At 48.0% G+C, this 19744-nt stretch overlaps 1 protein-coding gene across 1 annotated transcript in view; it reads left to right on the top strand.

Annotated features, from left to right (window-relative positions):
• RFX2 (regulatory factor X2) overlaps positions 1 to 19744 on the top strand; it is a 98136-nt gene that overhangs the window by 58839 nt on the left and 19553 nt on the right. The gene's annotated exons all lie outside the window — the stretch shown is intronic.

Here is a 19744-nt window from a genome sequence, read left to right as displayed (position 1 = left end):
GCTATACGGGACTGGTACCCCACACCTCTGTCCAAAACGGTGGCTTACCTGCTCTAAAGATGTATCTGCTTTGAAAACTCTATTTCCCATATTTACTCTTATTTTTTAAATTAGCACAGAGTAAAGTGGACGGTGTGGGCTACACAGACCCATGAGTTTTGACTCATGTACAGACTCGGGTATCTGTCCCCACATCAGTACACAGAATGGTTGCATAACCCCCAAAACTCCCTCGGGTGTTTCTTGGTAGTCACGACCTCCTCTCACCCTCAACCCCTGGCACCCGTGGGTCTACTCTCCGTCACTGTACTTTTGTCTCTGTGGGGATGCCGTATAAAGGGGATCATCCAGGAGACACCTTTTGTGACCGGCTTCTTTCACCCAATGTGGAGCCTGGAGGTCCCGTCCACCTGTCCTGTGAGTCAGTGGTTCCTTCTTGTTGCTGAGTCATGTTCTGTGACCCTAACGGCTCGTTCATCCATTCACCAGCTGCGGGGCCATTTGGGCTGTTTCCAGTTTTTCGTGATTGTGAATAAAACAGCTAGAAGTACTCTCACGTATAGACACATGTTTTCCTTTCTTTGGGGTCAGTCAGTCAATACCTACGAATGGGATTGCTGGCTCCTACAGTAAGTGTATGTTTAACTTTATCTGAAACCACCCGTGTTTTCCCGGGGCGGGGGGCGCGTACCATTTCGAGCTCCCCCAGCCAGGTGTGAGTTCCTCTCGTCCCACCTCGTCACCAGCATTGTTTGTTGTCAGGCGTTGTCAGCATCTTTCTTTTTAGCCATTCTCGTCGGTGTGTGGTGTTATCTTACTGTGGTTGTCATTTTGCATTTTCGTAACGATGGCAAGCACCTGTTCAGGGGCTTTGCCTTTCATGTATGTTCTTTGGTGATATGTCAGTTGAAGTTTGTTTATTTTTTTAACTGTGTTGTTTGTTTTCTTACTGTTAATTTTGAGAATTGTTTGTATATTCTGGATACAAGTCCCCTGCCAGATATGTGATTTGCAAATATTCTCTCCCAGTCTTTAAAGTGTTTTTTCATTCTCTTAAAAGTGTCTTTTGGGGACTTCCCTGGCGGTCCAGTGGTTAAGACTCCACGCTTCTACTGAGGGAGCCCAGGTTTGGCCCCTGGTTGGGGAACTAAGATCCCACATTGCTGTGCTCTGCAGCCAAAAATTTAAAAAAAAAAAATTTTTTTTAAGTGTCTTTTGCAGAGAAAAAAAAATTTTCCCAATAATTTTGATCAAATCCAATTTAGCAGTTTTTCTTTTTTGGAAAGATCGTGCTTTTGATGTCACGCCTGAGAACTCTTCGCCTGTCCCGAGGTCGTGAACATTTTCTCCTCTGTTTTCTTTGAAAAGTTTTATAGTTTTACATTTTACATTTAGCTCCGCTTCATTCCGAGCTAACTTTTGTATAAGACATAAAGTTTATGTCGAGGTTCATTTTTATGCATACGAAACAACCAGTTGTTCCAGCATCATTTGTTAAAAACACTATCCTTTATCGGATTGCTTTTGTACATTTGTCAAAAATCAATTGGCCTGGGACTTCCCCGGTGGCACAGTGGTTAAGAGTCTGCCTGCCAATGCAGGAGACACAGGTTCGATCCCTGGTCCAGGAAGATCCCACATGCTGTGGAGCAGCTAACCCCGTGTGCTACAACTACTGAGCCTGCGCTCTAGAGCCCGTGAGCCACAACTTCTGAGCCCACATGCCACAGCTACTGAAGCCCGCGCGCCTAGAGCCCGTGCTCCGCAACAAGAGAAGCCACCACAATAAGAAGCCCGCACACCACAATGAAGAGTAGGCCCCGCTCGCCGCAACTAGAGAAAGCCCACGTGCAGCAATGAAGACCTAATGCAGCCAAAAAAAATCAATTGGCCTATTTCAGAACACTCTGTTCTGTTCCATTTATCTATGTGCCTGTCCCTTTACCAGTACCACACTGTCCTAATTACGACAGCTTTAGTCAGTCTCAGAAATGGGTAGAGTGGCTCCTCTCACTTTATTCTTCAGTATTGTATTGGCTATTTATATAAATTTAGAATTTTCTATATAAATTTTAGATCAGTTTATCTATATTTACAAAAAAATTCCTAGTGAGATTTTGATTAAACATCATTAAAGCTGTGTATCAATTTGGGGAGAATTGAAATCTTTACTATGTTGGGTCTTCCAATCCGTGAACTTGGTGTGTTTTCTCCATTTATTTAGATCTTCTTTGATTTCTTTCATCAGCATTTGGTCATTTTTAGCACTCAGATCCTGTACTTATTTTGTTACATTTATGCCTAAGTATTTTTTGGTTTTGGAGCTTTTTTTTTTTTGGCTATGTTGGGTCTTAGTTGTAGCATGCAGACTCTTCGTTGTGGCGCACGGGCTTCTCTCTAGCTGTGGTGTGCTGGTGTTCTCTCTCTAGTTGTGGCGCGCAGGCTCCAGGGCGCGTGGGCTCTATAGTTTGCGGCACGCAGGCTCTAGTTGAGGCGCACGAGCTCAGTAGTTGTGGCATGCGGACTTAGTTGCCCCGCGGCATGTGGGATCTTAGTTCCCTGACAAGGGAACGAACCCACGTCCCCTGCATTGGAAGGCAGATTCTTTACCACTGGACCACCAGGGAAGTCCCCTGGAGCTATTTTAAATGGTACTGATTTGAAATTTCAGTTTTCAACTGTTCATTGCTAGTGTACAAAAGTATGGTTGATTTCTGGCTCTTGACCTTGCCTCCCGTGACCATGCTGCACTCAGTCTTTAGTTCTAAGAGTTTTTTGTGGTCTTCAAATAGGAACAGTTTTAGTTCTTTTCCAGTGTAGATGACTTTTATTTCTTTTTCTTGCCTTATTGCACTGCCTAGAACATCCAGTACGATGTTGTGTAAGAGTGGTGAGAGTGGACATCCTTGCCTTGTTCTTAGTCTTAGGGGAAAAGCTTCAGTCTTTCACCCCTAAGTGTAATGTTACCTGTATGTTTTTCACAAATGCCTCTTTTCAGGTTGAGGAAGTTTCCTTCTATTCCTAGTTTTCTGAGAGTCTTTATCATAATTGGATGTTGAATTTTGTCAAATGCTTTTTTCTTATTGATATGATGACATGTTTTTTCTTCTTTAGACTACGAATGTGATGGATTATATTGATTGATTGTCAATTAAAAAATAACTTCCTATTTTTGTGTGGGCTTAATCTGAAATAGAAGATGATGTTCGAGCCTCATCCCTGTTCTCTTGGTCCTGATGTGTTTCCGGGTCACCCTGACGTTAGAGGCCCTCTGAGCTTAGCTGTTCTCTCCCTTTCTATGTCCAGAGTGCTCCCCAGGACCTGGCTCTGAGGACAGGCATGGAGAGAAGTCATTTGCTGTCTAGAGCGGTGACTGTGGGGTGGTGCCTGCCACTCCATCCCAGGGGCACCAGCCTGTCCCTTGCCTCACTTGGGCCCTCCAGGGCCCTCAGCACACCCTCAGAGGATTGGCTGGCAGACCTGAGTGTAGAGCTGCCATTGATCAGAAGCCTTCCTCACAGACTACATTAACTTTCACGAATGTGACGTCTCCATATCAGCAAACTGCATCAACTCATAATAGTGAATAAGCTAGGGTCGCAGGTCACAGGCCTACTGAGATCACAGGTCATGATATTCTCTGCAGTCCACACTGCCTCGCTGGAAACAAATGTGCAGCTCAGACCCCGGGCCGCCTGGTTACTGTAGTCTGATGTCTGGGTTGCACTAGAAGAATCAAGTTTTTAAATCAGCTGGAAATCCATGAACAGGCTATGTTTTGGCACCCTGCCCCCCCACCAGCCCCAAAAGCTCCAGGAGAGTTATCACCTTGGATGAGGATCTGCCTCCAGACTCCCTCTGCTCTGTTGTGGTTTTTTGACTTGCTTTTGGTGTGGGGACATCTCACAAGGATCAGCAGAGATCCAGCCAATAGCCAAGAACAGGACTGGCCCTGAGGTTGCAACAGAAGTATTGATGGCTCCTGGGTCTGGCATTTCACGTCATCAGTTTTCTTATGTCAGAGTTGTGTTTCTAGGGACTTCAAGTTAATCCTGCAAACAGAGCACAAACACCAGAGCAAATCGGCACCTACAGCCCCAGTGAGGGACTTCAGACTTACAGTGACACATTTTCTTGAATCTCATTTCTGGTTAAAATTTCATCCGTATTGAAACCTTAGAAGTGAATTGCCCAAATGGTAAGTTTTTGATAACTTTTCCTGTTGTGCTTTTTTTTTTTGACCCCATGGAGCTGAGATGCTAAGCTGAGAGGTAAGCAGGCGGCCCCCCTGGGCCACGCAGTGGAGGCTGATGAAGACAAATCATCTATCCAATTTTGAAGATGATAAAAATACAGCGTCCCTGTCCGTGAGGGGATGTACCATTGCAGTGTCTCATCAGGGCTCTGGGACCTGGTCTGGTGAAGACCCATTGGACTCTGCATTTCCAGGAAGTCAGAGAGGGCCAGCACACAGGCAGTGGTGGCCCTGGGTGCTCCAGTCCCACGGAGGTTGGGGGCTGCCTGCCCAGGCGACCCCGCTCAGGCAGGCCAGACAACTGGTGCATAAGCAAGAGCTACATAGAAGCTGGAAGGGCCAGCGCTTCACCTTGGAGGATGGCGGCACATGGGTTCCATCTTTCTCTGGTTACGTTCAGCTTCTGTAAGCTTTGTGGGATCTGATGTGATTTTCATACACACCTAAGAAAGCATCATCAATGTCTTCCACCCCCAAGTGAGGAAAATCCTCCTGTCTGGGTGTGTGGAGCAGAGTGTCAGCAGCCCAGCCCCATGGGACACTTCGGGTCTTCTTCGAAAAAACTGAGCTTTTAATATTAAAAGTCGCAATATGCAAATGAAAACTGCAATGAGGTACCACCTCACATGGGTCAGAATGGCCATCATTAAAAAGTCTACAAGTAGGGACTTCCCTGCTGACGCAGTGGTTAAGAATCCACCTGCCCATGCAGGGAACACGGGTTCGATCCCTGGTCCGGGAAGATCCCACATGCTGTGGAGTGACTAAGCCCATGCGCCACAACTACTGAGCCCGCGCACCTAGAGCCCGTGCTCCGCAGCAAGAGAAGCCACCGCATGAGAAGCCCGCGCACCGCAACGAAGAGTAGCCCCCGCTCGCTGCAACTAGAGAAAGCCCACACGCAGCAATGAAGACCCAATGCAGCCAACAATAAATAAATAAAATAAAATAAAATTTGTTTTAAAAAAAAAGTCTACAAATAATAAATTCTGGAGAGGGTGTGGAGAAAAGGGAACCCTCCTACACTGTTGGTGGGAATGTAAATTGGTGCAGACAAAGCTCTAATTCAAAACGATTTGTGCACCCCTATGTTCATTGCAGCACTATTTACAGTAGCCAAGACATGGAAGCAACTATTTAAATGTCCAGCAACAGAGGAACGGATGAAGAAGGTGTGGTACACGTATACAATGGAATAGTACTCAGCCATAAAAAAGAATGAAATCATGCCATTTGCAGCAACATCCATGGACCTAAAGATTATCATACTAAGTGAAGTAAGCCAGATAGAGGAAGACAAATATCATATGATATCGCTTATATGGGGAATCTAAAATATGATACAAATGAACTTATTTACAAAACAGAAACAGACTCACAGACATAGAAAACAAATTTCCAGTTACCAGAGGGGAAAGGGGGTCAGGGAGGGATAAATTAGGAGTTCAGGATTAGCAGATACAAACTACTATGTATAAAATAGATAAACAACAAGGACCTACTGTATAGCCCAGGGAACTATATTCGATATCCTGTAATAAACCATAATGGAAAAGAATACGAAAAAGAATATATATATATATTTTAAAAGTCACAATACTTGGGGCCCTGGAATGATAGATTCAAGTTCTGCAGTGTTCAAGCTACAGCAGACATCCCTGAGATGTGCCACTTGAAATCACAGGCATTTCTTTGCTGAGTCATCAGAAACGCAGCTCCTGCTTTCGAAACTCCAGCGAGCATCTTCACTCTGACCACCAGCACACGTGGATACAGAAGAGACGAATCTTCTATCCTGTATCCAACTCGCTGGGAAGATGGTCTTGCGGCCGCTTCGAGTGGATGTGTCTGTAAGGGACCTGCTTCAGCCCTGAGTGCTGAGTCAAGGCCAGCGGGGACCCTGGACCGTCCACGGCTCCCTGTGTGTGGACTGGCTTCCCACTCGGGCACCTCCATTCTCACGGTGACCCTTCCTGGTGGCCCACGGGGCTGGTGCACCATCCACGCGGCGTCACAGCTCACGATGGATCGCCAACCGCTAAGCAGCTCTTCTCTGGAGCCTGTGTTTTCGGGGAAGACCCAGGATATCTTGACTGGACTACGAACTCACACGCCTACTGGACATTCGCTAGAAACTTCCTCGCCCCCTGCACAGAGCTTTTGTCCAACCACAAGAGCAAACCGTTTGCCAGCAAAAGCACATTATTTGATAAAGGAGTTTTGCTAATAGTACATCCGGTTTTTCTCTAAAATATTCATCATTGGACTTCCCTGGCCGTCCAGTGGTTAAGACTCGGTGCTTCCACTGCAGGAGGCATGGTTTCAATCCCTGGTTGGGGAACTAAGATCCCGCAAGCCCCGTGGCTCGGCCAAAAATAAATAAATAAATAATGCATCATCACTTTTTATCCTTTTAATAGACTTTCTCTTAGAGCAATTTCAGGTTTACAGAAAAATCGAGCAGAAAGTACAGAGAATTCCCGTAATGCCCCACCCTGTACCCCACGCAGTTTTCCTTATTATTAACATCTAAGTTTGGTGCATTTGTTACAGCCAATAAGCCAATATTGACCCGTTATCATTATTAACTAAAGCCCTTGGTGACATCAGGGTTCACCCTATGTTGTATGTTCTATGGGTTTTGACAAACATCTAATGATATCATCACTTTTTTAAAAAAATTTATTTTTGGCTGCATTGGGTCCTCGTTGCTGTGCACGGGCTTTCTTTAGTTGCGGTGAGCGGGGGCTGCTCTTCATTGCGGGGCACAGGCTTCTCATTGCAGTGGCTTCTCTCGTTGTGGAGCACGGGCTCTAGGCGCGCGGGCTTCAGTAGTCATGGCTCGCGGGTTCAGTAGTTGTGGCTCACAGGCTCTAGAGCGCAGGCTCAGTAGTTGTGGCACACGGGCTTAGTTGCTCCATGCCATGTGGGATCTTCCAGGACCAGGGCTCGAACCCGTGTCCCCTGCATTGGCAGGCGGATTCTTAACCACTGCGCCACCAGGGAAGTCCCAATATCATCACTTTTGTATCTGGTTTTGCATGTTTCTTTGCAAAGGTGGGAGCAGTGCCCCTTTGAAAGATCTATCTAAGGTTCACCTCTGCTCTGCTTTAAGTGACAAAATTAAAGAATGCGTACTGGAAAGCACTGCAGTTCTTATTCTGAAAAGTCTCAGTTAACTTACCAGGGAAGTCATCATCCTGTTTAGAGTAACACAAACCCACTTACCATGTCAAGGGCTACATGGGTCATCCATCTAATAAAAGGCTTTTCCTAATTTCCTTCATCTGTTCCTTATGTTCCTACTATTTTCTTTCATGGCTCCGTATGTAAATGAGCACAGTGTGTGACCCCCGATTGGATCCTGGTCCACAAACAGGGCTTCCATCAAGTGATTCGTTCGGTTAACAGTGTTGAGTGGGGGTTAATTTCCAGGTCATGGAAGATGTTGACATTTGGGGAGCCTGGCTGAAGGGCATATGGGAATGCTTTGTGCTATTTTTGCAACTTTTTTTACAATCTGGAGTTATTTCCAAACTTAAAAGTTAAAAATTTTTCAATTGATAAATTAAGAGGTAGAACTATGTTTTTTAAAGTTCTAGGAACTACAAGAACTAAACATGTTAGCTGTTAAAAATGATTACCAAAAAAGATATCTCCATGAGATAGAAAGAAAAGAGGAAGACTTGCTTTTTTTATACCTTTTTGTTCTATTTGAATTTTAACCACATGCATGCATTACCTTATACATTTTTTATTGAGGTAAAATTCATATAACATAAAATTAACCACTTTAAAGTGCATAATTCGGTAGCATTTAGGACATCCATGGTGCTGTGCAACAATCCCCTCTCTATCTAAAAATTTAAAAAATCAGTTTAGCAGTAAAGTATAATCCATACAATGCAATTGTGTGAGTGATTTACAACTGCTTAGTAAATCTCTGGGGGCAGAGGCGGCAGAGTGCCGCCCTCCAGCCAAATCCTGCCAGCCCCCTGGTTTTGTAAATAAAGTTTTATTGGCACACAGCCACGCCCCCTCATGGATGCACACTGGGCTGTTAAGGAAGGAAGGGGCTTCCTCTCCTGAGTGGGAGTTGGTGGAGGCTGGGGAGAAGCTGAGGTGGGGCTGGGATGGGGCAAGCGAGGTGCCCAGGGCACCAAATTTAGGGAGATGCTCCCCTCCGGGGGCTGACCCTGCCATGGCACGACCTTGACAATGAGCTCTTCCTTCAGTTTGGTGCCCTGGGCGCTTCATGGGCACCACCCCAGTCCTGGCCCTGGTATGTCTCTGGCCTAATCGGGTTTTTGTATGGCAAGTGCATATAATATTACTACATAATTTGTTAATGCTTAATTAGCAAAATAAAACTGGACAAATTGAAAATGCCCATTTCCCCCAGCCAGCCTCCCTGTCTCCCCAGTGGTGAGCCCTGCCCTTCTCTCCATCCTCCCACCTGGCCCTTAACTGCAGCTGTTTCCTTTCTCCAGGCAGAATTCTGTGATTTCTATCCCTGCCCTCAAAACTCCAGCCATGACACTTTGGTTCTTTTAAATACTCTCCATTTTCTTTAAAGCTCCAAAAGCGTTCATAAAACATTTAAACATTTATTTCCTCCTTCTGTGGTCACATAATAAGCTGTATTTTAGGACAGGACATTTACTGCAGCAGTTTTCTGTCCTCACCCCCACTTCTCCCTGGTTTTCCAGGAGCATCCTCTCCCCCTTCCCACTTCTGGCCCAGGAGGCGTGGTCCTGATATCAAATTATGGCAGACCCAGCCTGGAGATACAGGTGTTGCTTTTTTTTTTTTTTTTTTTTGCGGTACGCCGACCTCTCACTGTTGTGGCCTCTCCCGTTGCGGAGCACAGGCTCCGGACACGCAGGCTTAGCGGCCGTGGCTCATGGGCCCAGCCGCTCCGTGGCATGTGGGATCCTCCCAGACCGGGGCACGAACCCATGTCCCCTGCATCGGCAGGCAGACTCTCAACCACTGCGCCACCAGGGAAGCCCACCGGTGTTGCTTTGATACTGGTCATTGCTGGCCCTTTGCAGGGGTGACCTTGGCCTGGCAGGTCGTTTTTTTTTTTTTTTTGGCTGCGTTGGGTCTTCGTTGCTGCACGCGGCTTTCTCTAGTTGTGGCAAGCCGGGCTACTCTTCGTTGTGGTGCGTGGGCTTCTCCTTGCAGCGAGCTCAGTAGTTGTGGCCCACAGGCTTAGTTGCTCCATGGCATGTGGGGCCTCCCCCTACCAGGGCTCAAACCCATGTCCCCTGCATTGGCAGGAGGATTCTTAACCACTGCGCCACCAGGGAAGTCCCGGCAGGTCATTTTAATGAGGTTATTGTGTTATAAATGGAATGGTCATTAGAGTGGACGCTAATGAATTCAGAGGAGAAGTAACCTGCACCCTCACTTAGAAGACACAAATCTAGTCCTTATGTCAGGTAAAATTTTGCTAGGATTATACATGAAAGGAAAGGAGTTTTTTTAATTCCTTTAAAAATTTTTAAATAACCGACTAATTTTAATATACTTGTGAGTTAATAAAACTTATCTGCACTCTGCTATCACGTTGAGTTCTTGAAACACTGTATCTTTGATCACAAGTCATTAGGCATTTTCTCCCCTCCTTTCTCCCGAACGCCTGAAGTGTGATATGTGTGTGCCCTTTTCCCCAGGCATTCTGCTAGTAATTCACGCAGCAGAAACCAGTGAAATTAAACGGCCAATAAAAAGTAATATGGGCTGCACTGCACCCAATCAGAAATAAAGCTCCTGATAAGTCAAGAAATAGGTAGACAAGTGTATGCATAATACCAAGATGGAAAGAAATCTTTGAGAAGCTCAGAAAACAGAAACGATTTTAGGGAAAGCTGCCTGGCCCTGGGGTGGCAAGGGGGCACCTCTGCGTCTATCCTTGGCTCTTCCTTACAGTTTGACACGTGGGCCTGTGCAGGTAGCACTTTGATAAAATTTTTTAAATAACAAAAAATTAAACTCCAGTCAAGTATAAATTTAATTTACATTTTAAGTATATCCAAAGATTAAACACTAACTTTTCCAGCCAGTGAGAGGACTTATCAAGCCTTTTGTACTTGTGCAGTAAGAATCTCTCGGTCAGGTCTGTAAGGAAGCCTCCCACTCCAGCCCCCAGACTTCAAGCGTGAGATGCTCCTTTTTCAAGGATGCTGGACGGCCTCAGCTTGGAGCTGGGAGGTGGCGCCACAGCGCCCTCTGCTGGATGCACTGCGCTGCGCCTCCGGTCCTAACTCCTGGGCACCAACCCCTCCATCTGAACTTCGGGGACTGGTGACGTTTTCCTCAACTTCATCACCTTCAGAGGTTTACCTGACGTCTTAATTTTAAAACGCAGTGAACACCTTGGGAGGTTCCACTGTGTATTAAGTTAATTTAAGGTATCAGTGGGCTTGTTCTGACCCTATTTAATAGTTAACGGGGTTTTGAGGATGGTCTTACAAAGCAAAAGTTCATTTGTATTCTTTCCCACAATACTGCGAACTGCACGATTTTCAGCAGTCTTGCACATATCTGGCAAACTTCTGGGTGTCCCCAGGACCCTCTCAGGAGCTCCACGAGATCAAAACTGTTTTCATAATAATACTAACCCATTAGTTGCTGTTTTCCCTGTGTTGACATTTGCCCCAACGATGCAAAACCAGCACGGCTGCCACAGCCGCGTACAAATCAGAGCAGACACATCAGAGTCTCTAGAAGTCACTATAATCCTCACCATCATGCACGCACAGTAAAAAAAAAAAAAAAAAAAAGGAGAAATACCAAGTGCTAGTTTCACTCAGGAATTCCCTGATGAAGCAAAATTCCCTGATGAAGTAAAAATTATTAATTTTATTAAATCTCAATCCTCGAGAACGCTTTAATATTCTGTGTGACGAAAAGTGCTTCTGCTTCTTCCCAAAGTATGATGACAGTCTTGAGGAAAAGCTCATGGGCAAATGGCTTGTGAGCAGAATGAGCTACTTTTTTCATGAAATGCTATTTTTCCTTGAAAGGATGACAGACAAATTATGATTATTCAGACTCGAAGATTTGGTACACATTTTCTCAAAACTGAACGGTTGTGAGCTTGACATATCGAGGAAAACACGACAGGCTTTATTGTCAATATGTTCTCAAACCAAAAAAACAAAAAAATAGAATTTTGGAAAACTGGTATCTTGGTGAAGTTGTTGGTAGTGATATTAACCAATGTGACTTTTTTCAATACTGTGTGATGAAATGTATCAACATTTGGAAGATCTGCAAGCTCAGTGAACCAATATTTTCCAAGTGACCAGTGCATGTTGTTACAAAACCATGCATGTGGGTGAAAGATCCATTCAAATTGCAAGAAAGACTAAAGTTTTTTTAAATTAGTTGCATAGTTTTTATTGAGGTAAAATTCACATAACATAAAATGCACCATTTTAATCATGTAATTCAGCCGCATTTGGTACATTCACAATGTTCTGTAACCATTACCCTGTCGAGTTCCAGAACATTTTCATCACCCCCAAAGGAACCCTGTACCAGTTAGTAGTCACCTCCCATTCCCTCCTCCTTCAGCCCCAGGGCAACTAATCTGCTTTCTGTCTCTGGATTTGCCTGTTTTGGACGTTTCATACAAATGGAATCCCTCAACACGTGGCCTTTTGTGATTGGCTTCTCTCACTGAGCATCATGTTTTCAAGGCTCATCCACATTGTAACATATGTCAAAGCTTCATTCCTTTTTAGGGATGAATAATATTCAGTTGTATGTATGGACCATATCTTGTTTATCCATTCATTGGTGACTGACATTTGTGTTTTTCTGCTTTTTTTGCTGTTATGAATCAGGCTGCTATGAGCAAGTTTTTGTTTGAACACCTGTTTTCAATTATCTTGGGTAGAGTGAAGTTGCTGGGTCATGTGGTTTAACTGAGTTTATATTTTAACAGCTGTTTACCACGGTAGCTGAACCATTTTGCAGTCCCACCAGCAACTGAGGAGGGTTCGAGTTTCTCCACATCCTCACTGACACTTGTTACTTTTCTTTTTTCTCTTAATAGCCATCCTAGTGGGTGTGAAGTGGTATCTCACTGTAGTTTTAGTTTGTATTTCCTTAATGACTAACGATGTTGAGCATCTTTTTATGTGCTTATTGGAGACATGCCTATTCCAGGCCTTTGCCCGTTTTTTCAAACTTTCTATTTTATATTGGAGCATAGCTGATTAATAATGTTGTGTTCATTGCCCATTTTTTAATCGTGTCATTTTATCATTTTGTTGTTAGTCTCCATAGTTCTTTATAATATTCTGGATATAAGACCCTTATTAGATACATGATTTGCAAATATGTTCTCCCAGTCCATGGTTGTCTCTTCGCTCTGTTGATAGTGTCCTTTGATGTACAGAAGTTTTTAATTTTGATGAAGTCCAATTTATCTTTTTTAAAAGTTTTAATCTTTTATTTTTTGTTTGTGCTTTTGGTGTCATATCTAAGATTCTATTCCCAAATCCAAGGTCATGGAGATAACCTTATTTTATGTGATTACCTCATGTTTTCCTCTAAGAGTTTTATAGTTTTAGCTCTTACATGTAGTTCTTTGATCCCTTTGGAGTGGATTTTTGTATATGCTGTGAGGTAAGGGTCCTGCTTCATTCTTTTGCACGTGACTGTCTATTTATCCCAGGACCGTTCATTGAAGAGTGTATTCTTTCTCCATTAACTGGTCTAAACACCCTTGTTGAAAACCAATTGACCCCAGATGTATGGGTTTATTTCTGGACTCTCAATTCTATCCCATTGATCTGTATGTCTATCCTATCCCAGTACTGCACTGTTGTGGTTACTGTAACTTTGTAATCAGTTTTGAAATGGGAACTTGTGAGTCTTCGACCTGGTACTTCTTTTTCGAGATTGTTTTGGTTATTTGGGGTCCCTTGCAATGCCATATGAATTTTAAGATCAACTTGTCCATTTGAAAGGCAGCTGGAAGCTTTGTAGAGAATTTTGATAGAGACTGCATTGAGTCTACAGATCGATTAGGACAGTATTACCATCTTAATAGTAAGTCTTCCAATCCATGAACATAGGACGTCTTTCTGTTTGATTGGGTCATCTAATTTCTCTCAACAGTGTTTCATAGTTTTTTCAGTGTACAAGTATTTCACCTCCTTGGTTAAATTTATTCCTAGGTATTTTATTCCCTCTGATACTATTGCAAATGGGATTGTTTTCTCCGTTTCATTTTCATATCGTTCATTGTTTAGAAATATAATTGACTTTTGTATATTGATCTTGTATCTTGCAACCCTGGTGCTGATAGTTTTGGGGGAGATCCTTCGGGATTTTCCGTATTTAAGATCATGCTATCTGCAGATAGAGGTAGTTTTGCTTCTTCCTTTCCTGTGTGGATTTCTTTTATTTTCTTCTGTGGCCTAATGTCCCTGGCTAGAATTTCCAGTACAGTGTTGAATAGCAGTGGAAAGAGTAGATGTTCTCAACAGTGGTCAGAAGAGGTGGGGGGCGAAGCAGAAACCCCTCGTTCCTGAACTCAGCTCTGGGGAAGCGGTCCAGCTGCACTTTATGAATGTGTTGGGCCTGCTTTTTACAGAATCATCTCTGTGGTCTTTGCCTCCCCTTGGTGTTTAAGGGTCACTGCCTCCAGCAGAGCTTATGTTTGCATTTTTCATGTACAAGTCGGGCTCAGATGTGGTGGTTGCCACACTCGGCCAGGTGTCTCTTCCTTTGCATAGACCTGCCATGGCCCCTCAGCCCTCGCCTCCGCGAGGTCTGAGGACCCATCTCAGAGGCCCTCCCCCAGGAGGACCCCTCTGTGAGCTGTCTCATCTCCGTGGCCCCAGGGTCCTGTGCCTCCCAATGGCAGGGCTGGGGTCGTGGCCTACTGGTATTTTCCCAAAGCCCTCCAGCTGGGAGACCCTGGGCTTTGCAACAGGGCAGGCTGGCCGGGAAACCAGTGCCATCAACTGTCCCCGGGTCTGTGGTCCTCTGATTCTCCCAGTGCAGATGATGGATTTGGGGAGCAGCAGGCAGTTATCATGCTGGCTTTTGCTTACACTTGAACTTATGCAGTGACTAAGTATTCCCGTTGTGCATGTGCACATGCAGACGTGTTAAAACTCAGCTGCCAGTGTAGACAGTAGGACCCCATCTGCTGCTGGTGTCTGACAGGCTCCTGGGCTCCTCTGCACGTGATGAAGCAACGCTCCTGCTGAGGCTTCAGCCCCCGACCTAACCCATTCCCCCCTGCCCCCCCACCTGCATCCAGCCTGCTTTCTATTTTGTAGGCACTCGGATCTTTATTTGGATATTAATACAAACAAATCTTGGCTGATGCTAACCATCTGATTTCGTTTTTTTTTTTTCCATTTTGTTTTGTTTTGTTTCTGCGCACATTTTCTTTAGCTTGAAATGGCGATTGAAAACCTCCAAAAAAGCGAAGGGATCACATCACACAAAAGCGATTTACTCAACAGTCATGTAAGTGTGTGTCAACCTGCTGGTCTGCCCTGCTCTGCTTGTCACCTTCATAGGCATTTTAAAAACAAACAGGGAGTTCCCTGGTGGCCTAACGGTTAGGATTCCAGGCTTTCACTGCCATGACCCTGGTTCAGTCCCTGGTTCAGGGAACTGAGATCCTGCAAGTCGCGCGGTACGGCCGAAAAAAAAAAGCAGTGAGTTGACACCTTTAAAGTGCCGAAAAGGTGCAGAGGGGGGAACCAACCTAGACTTCTACACTCAGCAAAACCTTCCTTCCATAGCGAAGGGAAATTAAGGCAGGCTCTTCCTTTGTGAAAGCGGGGTGACAGCGCCTCCCTCCTTGCGGGAAACAGGGATTAAACTGCTTAGTGTATGTAACGTCCTACCCACCATGCCTGGCAGAGGATAAGCACTGTAAATAAATTCGTACTCAAACAAGCCATAACCAAAAAATGACACCGGATTGGGGATGCCATAAATGTTCTTAGCTAATTCTCCTGTGATCGGCTCTTCGGAAAAAAAAAAAAAATTGGTAACTTGACAAAAGGGCAAAGCAACTAATTCCTATTGATTTTAGCTGCATAAGACCTTTCTCTGATGGGGACACCACATGATCGTAGGCCCCAAGGCCAGGAGGGCGCAAAGGTCTTTGCCTCTGGGTGGCTTTGAGTGGCAGGACGAGGCTGGAAGAGATGACAGTGCAGGGACTCGGCTTCTGGGGACAGTTGAGGAGGGAAAGCTCCTGTCTCTCCCCACACTCGTCCCTTTTCCCCTTACTTCTCCAAACGCCCTCAATTCGGCTTTAACTGGAACTTTGTTCGGGATTTTGGAGGTAGGACAGGCCGCAGGAGTTCAGAGCGCACTTCTGGCAGCTTTTCTCAAGCACTTGGGTTGGGATTGGCATCCTTTTGAGAATTAAAACATCAAAGAAAAGAAGTCCCCTTTAGTTGAACCCGATCCCAGCTGTGACCCCAGCAAGAGTTTCATACTGGCTGACATTCAAAGTGAGTGATTCAGGGTGCGGGGCCAGAAACCCCACTGGGGAAAGATCCAGGAGCTTCTGGGTTTGTCAGGGGGCACAGGCGTGGCCAGCAACTCCAGCCCATTGGCTGAGCCTCAGAGGGCTGGTCACTGGAGGAAGAGCAGCCTCACCCCGGCTGTCTCGAAGGAAAAACAAAAGTCCATCAGGCCCCAGGCTAGGTGGGTCATGGCCACCCTGTTGTCCATCACTGCCAGACGATGTCAGCTGGTGGGCACGTCTAGAGAAGGGAAGCTGCAGCCTTAGAGCAGGGTGTGTAGAAAGTCCGCAAGACGGCATTCTCTGCTCGGGGACCAGAGTTCTTCAGATCTCGAGCAGACAACGTGGCCATGGCACAGCCTGCAAGGCCAGGCGCTAGGGCAGCCCCAGAGAGCCATGAGGAAGGCAGGATGGGTGCGGACCCCAGGCCGGTGGCGTATCCGCGGGAAGTTTAAAATGTCTATGCGAAACGCATGAGCCTCAGTCTCTGGCTGCAAGGATGCCTCTGGCTTTCTAACACTTTTTCTCTGGAAGGCGGGCTTGCCTTAGTTGCTTCTCCAAAACCAGTTTCCATTCCTGAGTTTAGTTTCCGAGCAGGAAGAACCTCCTTGTGTCCGTTTTCTTTCTGGCGATTTGTTGTAGAGTCATTTTCTTCCATTGGGAGCCATGAGAAGTAGGATCTGAGGCTTGGTGACTCAAAGAGGATAGAAAGAAGATCTCTGTGAAGAGTCGACCCCACGTGCTGCGGTCAGCCTGCCAGGAGCTGTCTGGGCAGGGAGTCGGGGGAGATAGTTAGGGTGTGTCCTGGCGACAGACGGCCACGTGTCCTGCAGAGCCCTTCGTGGTCCTAGTTGGCCGCGCTCACTTGAGACAGTTGTCCCTGGGCACCACTGGCTGCAGTCCCCGTGCCCGGGCAGAAGAGCCTGGTGCCGGGTGGCAAGATGCCCAGAGCCCAGGAAGGCTGGGCTGTGCCTTCCAGACCCGACATCAGGGTCACCCCAGCTCCCCAGGCTGCCCTCGGGACTCGGACCAGGGGGTCTGAGGGTTAAAGGGACCTTTCAGCCTGGTGTGGGAGCCCCTGAAGGAAGAGGTGGGCCTCAAGCCATCTTTAAAACACGGGAACGCATGATTTGGTGGCAGGAAATGAGGGATAACTGTTTGGGAGGAAGGAGGCTTAGAAAGTTGAGCTGGGAATGGAGATGCCGTCCCTCACCAGGGTGTCACTGTGGCCTGTGGGTGCAGCCACGCCAGCCAGGCCTGCCCCTCTGCTGTCCCCCGGGTCTATCGGGAGAGGCCCCCAACCCCTGCTGACTCAGGGACCCCCATCCTGGGTCCCTGCAGAGGTGGCCGCTGCTTACTGTACATAAACTACTATTTCCAGCCCCTGGGAGAAGGACCTGCTTTTAGGTGAATTGTGTTCAGATTATATGACTTTTTTTTTTTTTTTAAATCAAGAAACATAAATTGTCAAAGATGATTTAGCCTTCAGGTGGTGGTGTAGTGACAGAGCCATGCCCTGCCGTCTGGGCTGGGGATGGGCTGTGGCAGCTTCATGGGCTGGGCGCTCTGCCTAGAAGTTGCTCCAGATTATGGCGGCGAAGGCCTCCGTCAGTGGTCGCGGTTGGACTGCTGTTTTTTGGAGTCTCCCCGGCCCCCTCACCACCTTGACGACCCCGCCTGGTCTCCTGGCGGGAAAGGCTCTTTCCCAGTAGGCTTCGAGGCCGGGCCTCTCCCGTCAGCTGCACCCTTGAGTCTCCAAGGGCGCCTGCCCGCCTGGAGGCGCAGCTGCGCACGTGTGTCAGGGGCCGAGCCCTGACCGCCCCCTGCCCCCGCCCCACAACAGACCCTGCACCTCCCGCCACCTTCCTGGCTCATCCAGGGCAGCGCCGTCCTGCTGTAGGCTCATCCTTGTCCCCCATCCTCCTCCCACAGCCCGCATCCAATGCTCCTTGACCTTCAGACCCATCCGGAATCAGACCACTTCTCCCCACCCACCCACCATGGCCACAGCCTCCCTACCATGACACCCGGTCAGTCTGCCGCGGGTGAGGCGGGGCTGTGTGGTGGGGAGATGGGCCTCCTGTCCACCTAGTGTCACTGACGTGCGATGCTCAGCCAGTCGGGACGACACCAGGTAGCGGCGTCTGGGGGTGCGGTGCGCAAACCCCGCCGGCGCTCACTCAGCCTACAGGGGAGGCTCTGCCTTCGCAGAGCCCGTAGACCAGCCTCCCTTCCGGGTCACCTCTCATCGCCGGAGAGGGTGACAGTGAACCCATTATTGCTTCGGAGGCTGCCGGTGGCATCTGTTCTCTCTGTACTTACCTCTACTCAGGAGGGAGTTAACCGCACATCCTTGGTGTCAGTGTCCATGTAGTCACCCAGCAAGGAAGTCTGCTTTTCGTGTAATTCTTGGGATTTGGCCCAGGTGCTGAGGAGCAGAAGCAATCATCTTGCCCAAACCTTCCTTTTCACGTTGGGCCAGTCGTGTCAGGCGCCGGGCGGGGTCTCAGCCTCCATCTCTCAGGACCTGGTCCGGGGCCCCTTCCAGGCCTCCACCTCGTGGCCTGAGGATCCTCCTGAGGACTCGCCCGGGCGCTCAGACCCTGAGACATTTGGGCCCCTGGTCCCGGCTTCTCCCTCCCACAGAGGACTCCCATAGAAGCAGCCTATGCTCCCCAGCCAGGGCGGCAGAGACAGGAAGAGCCTCCTGTTTCCATATCCAGAGGCTCTCGGCTCTCCTCGTGCTGGGGTCCCCTCCGCTCTGCGGGACCCCTCCTCCTCTCCATCAGCATCTTTCTTGAGGCATCTTCACGGGGTGCAAACGTGGGCAGACCCGGTTCGGTTCTGTCTCTGCTTCCCGGAGCTCCCGTTTCAGCCGGGAGACAAGCGATAGAAAATGAATGCTTGTGTCGGCGAGCAGTGCTCTGGAAAACCTTGGGGCTCAGGGGCCAGCAAATACCAGCCCTTTGTCACCTGGATCCTGGATCCTGAGCCAATTGAAACTAGACAACGGGGCAACAGACAGAACCCAGTTCTCCCCTGTGGCTGGTGAGGCTGCTATGGGAAGGCTCGTAGCTGGTGGGACAGGCACCCCCCGCTGTGAGCGCAAAGCCGGCCGGTACGCAAGAAAGGAGCAGCTTCACTGTGCCACCCAGGCCCTCCTTCCCAACTTCCCGGTGGTGTCAGTCCCTTAGCCCCAGAGTCAAGGCAGCGGGGGGCGGGGTGAGTGCAGGGGGGCCTCAGGGGTGGGGAGGAGGGTGCCTCCTGGGGCAGGCCGTGCGCAGTGATTAAACCACTTAAGGTCACAGTTTGTTCATAGCATCAAAGACAGAGGGAGGGGTCAGAACAAGGGGCGCCGAGGAGATGGCCCCTAAGCGTGGGAGCCGGGGGCCGGAGCAAAGCCTTGGAGAGAGAATGGGGGTGCTCTGCTACCTTTGTGTAGAAAGAGCACATTTAAGGAACGTTTGAAAATTATACATCTTAGGTGACTTGATGGAAAGCAGAAACCGTGATGTTCTTTCCCAAAGGGGGAACTGAAGGACCCTTCCTGTTTCCCTCAGCCCCTGGCTGCTGCCCCCTCCTCCCCACGTCCCCGTGGTAACTGCCCCCCTTCACCCACTGGTGGGGGTGGGATCCCCCTGCGGGGTCACGGGCGCGGCCAGCACACGACATCCCACAGCACACGGACAGGTGAGTGGACAGCTGTTCCCGTGCACCCAGAGCTGCATGAGGCACGCTTCGTGGCGACAGGAGGGCCGGCGGCCCCTGGTTCAAACCTGTTACTCGGATGGGCAGCTGGGCTGGTCCCTCAGTGGGGAGGTGGTATGGCAGAGACCTCATCTGTGGGGCAGCTGGGGAGGGCCCGCTGCCGGCTCTGCCCGGGGCAGCACCTAACCCCAGGCCTCATGCTACGCCTCACACACTCCTCCTCAGCCCCACCCGCACAGACCCGCTCTCAGCTCCTTGGT

This window comes from Mesoplodon mirus, assembly GCF_964341445.2.
Source record: "Mesoplodon mirus genome assembly, chromosome: 5".
Classification (NCBI taxonomy): Eukaryota; Metazoa; Chordata; class Mammalia; order Artiodactyla; family Ziphiidae; genus Mesoplodon; species Mesoplodon mirus.
Note: the sequence above shows the minus strand (reverse complement) of the source record. Positions and strands in the feature narration are given on the sequence as shown.